Below are 5,724 nucleotides of genomic sequence, written 5' to 3'. Positions count from 1 at the left end.
CATTGGGCCAGGGACTGCCCTACACACCAACAGCAGTCAGTACAACAGCAACCACATAGCATGCCAATGCAGCCACATTCAGCTCACAATTACAACCACCCTGCCCCAAAGTACCCCATACAATGGGGAGGAAAACCACATCAAGCATAGAGATGCCCACAGGAAGACTCCACCACCACTAAGTTACAAATCTCTGACCAGGCTGATGAAAACCCAATAATCACATTAGAAGTAGGACAGTTCCTGACAGACTTCTTAGTAGACACAGGAGCGACTTGTTCTGTCCTCCGATCCTGGTCAGGTCCATCTACACCTGGTGGGCCCTCTGTGGGAATAAATGGAGTCATCACCCCTACACGACGCACACCTCATATTCCCATATGTACAGTACATGGAGAATACATTACACATCACTCATTCAAGGTATTACCTAGTTGTCCAGTTAACCCTGTTAGGAAGAGACCTGATGGGATCTCTGGGAATGTCACTGGTTATTGACCCAAAGGGAGGGATTAATGTCAGTACAACCTTACAACTGCCCTTATTGGATTTTCCAGTTCCTGCCAGCACATGGTCCACTGGACCATATGACGTGGGATTCCTGGATTGCACCCCATATACAGTACTCAAAAAACCACATACACCAATATACCAAAAGCAGTACCCGCTAACTAAAGACAAGGAGGATTCTTTAGCACCCATGATTCAATCTTTGTGCCAGCAAGGCATAACTAAGAGAACCTGCTCTCCTTACAATACGTCAGTAAATCCTGTCAAAAAGCCGGATGGCTCATACCACTTTACACAGGATTTCAGAGCCATCAATGAGCTGGTTACGCCCCTGACACCAGTCATGTCATATCTTAGTACCATCCTTACAGCAGTACCGTCCGAGACCCAATTTTACAGTGTTATTGATTTGGCCAACGCATTTTTCTCTATACCATTGTCACCTGAGACTCAGCCCCTTATGGCTTTCATTTTCATGGGACAGCAGTACACCTGGTGTCGCTTGCCGCAGGGTTTTGTTGACTCACCCGCAGTTTTCTCAATTGCCCTCCAGCAGGTCCTTGCCAACTGGCAGCCGCAGCATGGTTCCACTTTACTACAGTATGTTAATGATTTATTGTTGTGTAGCCCCTCGCAGGAGGCATGTCAGAAGGATACTATTTTATTGTTGTGTTTTTTGGGAAAGGAAGAACAGAGGCTGTCGCAGCAAAAAATTCAGTTTTGCCTGCAACAGGTCACATTCCTGGGAATGCTTTTAACCCCAGGATCCCGGCTGCTAGCCCCCAGCCGTGTAAATGCCATTACCAGTCTGCCTTCCCCCCAGACAAAGAAACAGCTGCTCAGCTTTCTTGGCATGATCAACTTTTGCAGACACTGGATTGCTGACTGCTCGTATTGGGACTCACAGCTCTGTCCCAGTACCACCTCCAGTGCCCCTAATAACATTCAATGGTCTGATGAAATGACTAAAGCATATGTGGTGTTAAAAGAATCCCTGACCTCTGCCCCTGCATTGGGAATGCCGAATTTCAATGTACCATTTGTATTGTATGCAAGAGAATTGTAAAACCATGGCTGCTGTGCTTGCTCAGATGCATGGAGGTAAATTGAGGCCTGTGGCATATGTCTCTAAGACACTGCCTGTTACTGTGCAAGGCATGCCAGCCTGTCTGCGTGTGCTGGCAGCGTGTGCAATGGCTGTAGAAAGTGTCTCACTTCTAACTTTGGGTCAGGAGAGGATACTTTACACATCCCATACTGTACTACACTTGCTTAGCACATAACACTCACTCACCACTCAACACATAACAGCACAAAGGTTGTCTTGTTATGAAGTTATCCTAACATACACTGCAGGATTAAGTGTAAAATATGCTCCTGCTACTAGCGGTCCTGTCACTGTGCTCAATGCTCTCCTAGGTCTTAAAGAGCCGGAGGATGAAGTGCCAGAGTCACACTCATGTATCCCTGAAATACATAAAACATCAACACCACATTCAGACTTATCCACAACACCCATTCCGCTAGCAGAAAATGTTTTTGTAGATGTGTCTTGTTCGCAACGCTCTGACAAAATGTATTTAGCTGGATATGCCGTGGTACAGCTTCCAGACACAGTCCTTGAAGCCGCCCCACTCTCTGTTCACTCTTCCCAAGCCGCAGATTTGATAGCACTCACCAGAGCCTGTGAAATTATGGAAGGAAAAGCTGTAACCATATATTTACTGACTCCCGCTATGCTTTTGGAGATGGCAACAGCTGATGATTCCACAGCTGATGGAAAACCCATTCAGCACTCCGCATTAATTTCAAAACTTTTACAAGCCATTCACCTCCCCAATCAAATAGCTATTGTCAAATGTCAAGCACACACTTCTTCCAATTCCTTTGATGCCAGGGGTAACAGACTAGCAGATTTTCATGCTAAAGCCACTGCTCAGTCCACCATACCCACCACTAGCCCCCCACGATACACTTCTGCTTGCCATCCCAGCTTCCACTGAAACCAACACACTTCTAACACAATTACAGTCCTTTGCCACCTCACAGGACATTGAATTCTGGGAAAAGGAAGGATTGACCTTAGATTCCTTTGGAATCTGGTCAAAAGGAAGGATAGTAGGGCTGCCCCAAATAGCAGTACTCCTCATTGTTTTGATAGTATGGCTACCCCAAATAGCAGTACTCCTCATTGTTTTTCAAATCCATGGTATAGGACACAAAAGCATTAAAACCACAACACAAGAAATAAACAAGTGATTTTGTGCCCAAAGTTTAAAGGAACACACACGAGCCATACTTTCCCGTTGTTTAACATGTGCCAGAAATAATGTGCAAGGAAAGAAAACAGGACAGCATGAACATTTGTTACCTCCACAGGGTCCATTTCAAGAGTTACAAATTGACTTCACACACATGCCAAAGGCTTCCAATGGATGTCAGATAATGTTAGTGATTACAGATAGATTCAGCAGATGGGTAGAAGCTTTTGTAGTCAGGAAAGAAAATGCAAGGACAGTAGCTAAGATATTATACAAGGAGATCATTCCCAGATTTGGTTGCCCAGTGAAAATAAGCTCAGACAATGGCACTCCATTCACTTCTAAAGTCACGCAGGAGATTTAAAAAATGATGAACATAGAATGGAAGTTCCACATCCCATATCACCCCCAGAGTGCTGGAGTAGTAGAAAGGATGAATAGGACACTGAAAGACAAACTTAGGAAAGCAAGTGGAGGGACATTCTATAAGTGGGACCAATACCTACCAGCCGTGCTAGCAGAAATAAGAATGACAGCCAATCCAGTTAATAAAGCTATCCCCCTTTGAAATTTTAATGGGAAGCCCATTCCCCACCCCTTGGGCCAAAGAACTCCTTATCTTACTACCCGGAGACTTACAACAAATCCAAGACCAATATGTAGCTAAGTTATTTGAAAAATTGAACAGCAACTACGGAGATATCTCTCTCTCTTTTCCTCTCCCTACAGATCAACCGACGCACCCATTCAAGCCCAGAGACGTAGTGTTGGTTAAAGCTCTGCACAAGCACAAATCCTTGGATCCGCTCTTTGGACCTCCGGTCACTGTGCAAGCTATCACTAGAACAGCCGTACTGACCAGTGGAGGACCCACCTGGATACACGCCTCAAGAGTGAAAAAGGCACCACCGATCCAGCGCCAAGTACCAGCCCGGATGCTTGTCTGCAGTTTTGGAGCCTTGATTATCATATTCTGTCGTTTGGGTCACAACAACTTGCCACTATCACCCTCAAGATTTGCCCTTCATTTGTCTCCATTCAAGCCATAGCCTAAAGAATGACTCTATGATGTCTATGCACCGGCGAGGATTTGAGTATAGTGACTGGACTGACTTCTGTAGTAACATATGGGAACGTCTTGCCAAAGAAATATAGAATAGCTCTAGTTTTTGCTTATCTGATATGCATAGTACTCAAGATATGTTAACGTTTTGTTTGATTACTGTCTCCACTCCAGTCAGCATACTGCTTTAGCAATATCTACAATTACTTTAGCAATATCTACAATGACACTGATGTTACTGAAAGTGATATACGTTTACTTCATAACCCGTCTAACTTTTGCAATAACTGTAAAACCTTTGATTCCCCCCAAAAAATGATATTTACACATACTATAAATATTACCCAGGGAGATGTATGTTATCATATGACTTGTAACCCCTCTGAAGTATCCCACTGTAGGATATTAGCATTACAGAAAGTCACAAACTTTCAAAATACTACATCTCATTCTTTTCGCTTCTGTAACCGAATTGAAAAGGATTGCACAGCTGTCCATAACCCTATGCTCTGTAATTCCACTCAACTGTCCCCTAGCCATTATCAACATGTGAAATTACCCACAGGCTGGTTGTGGTCCTGTGGAAACACGACCTATAATTATATCCCTGCTAACATCTCTGGAGGACCCTGTACTTTCTCAAGAATGGCCCCAGCCATGGGTCAGAAGAAACAACTATCACCCATGCGCATAAAACGTACGTCCCTAGCCCTAAGTGACACATGTTCAGCTGACCTACATCTACTATCCAAAACATAAGTTGTGGCCTTAGCTGCTTCAATTGTAGGTGTCCCAGGACTCTCAGTAGCTACATACACTGACCTCACACACCTGGCTTTTATAGTAGCAAAGGGACTTAATAACACTTCCATTGCTCTACCTGGATTATTGACTGATTATACTAACGCTAAGAAAGGCATCTTACAAAATAGAGCAGCTATTGACTATTTGTTACCTAAACATCATATTGGTTGTGAACATTTTGCAGGAATGTGTTGTTTTAACATGACGGATCATTCAGAATCTGTCCACAATGCGATTAGCACTCTTAAGGATTTTGCTCAGGATATTAAACAAAATAGCGGTTTAGGGATGTTTGATTGGTTTGGAACCTATTTCCCAACACTGGATTATGGATTAAGAGAAAGTAAATAGATTTATTCCTTGAAAGCGAACCAATATCCAAGCTTGAATGAGGTATTAAGTTTCAAACCTTATCTACAGTAACAGTAAGGGCAAATACGGAAAGTACACATTTTTTTTTTTTTTTTTTTTCAATGCCAATTGATGACAATGGAATTGATGAGCCATAGCAAATTGTGTAAATATAGGACATTAGGTGCTGTCCATTTAGGCAAAAGTAAGTGACTTGATAAAATAATCATGTCAATAAAAATCATATTAGTCTACATATGAAAAATATAGAATTTATCTATTATGATAATATCTTGAAATTCGATATGCACCTCTGAGATATAATGTAAGTAAGAAATAATGACATTTGCAATCAAAATTGTCATACAATAGCATGGATTTAAAAAATTGTTGTATATGAATATAAAATGTAATGACATTTATTGTAATTTGTGCAATGTTTATGATGTTTTCTTTGTTAACCACCTGACCGATAAGTCCGACCTTGGTACGGGCTAAAAAAAGTTACTATTTTCGATAACCCCAAACTTTTCTCCCTATATTAAAATCATCACTTACCTGGTCCTGCTGTGCTCATCCAGCGTCGTGTTCGTGTTCCAGCGTCGTCCTCCAGCATCGATCTCCCTCTCCAGCGTCAGGTGCCTTCTCCGAGAACCAGCGGGACCAGGTAAGAAGCCGGCCGGCATCTTCTGTTCCGCCGGCTGGCATCTTCTTCTCCGCCGGCCGGCGGAACAG

Source organism: Pyxicephalus adspersus, chromosome W (assembly GCF_032062135.1).
Source record: "Pyxicephalus adspersus chromosome W, UCB_Pads_2.0, whole genome shotgun sequence".
In the NCBI taxonomy this organism is placed as follows: Eukaryota; Metazoa; Chordata; class Amphibia; order Anura; family Pyxicephalidae; genus Pyxicephalus; species Pyxicephalus adspersus.
The sequence above is the reverse complement of the archived record's forward strand: the minus strand, read 5'-3'. Positions refer to the sequence as shown.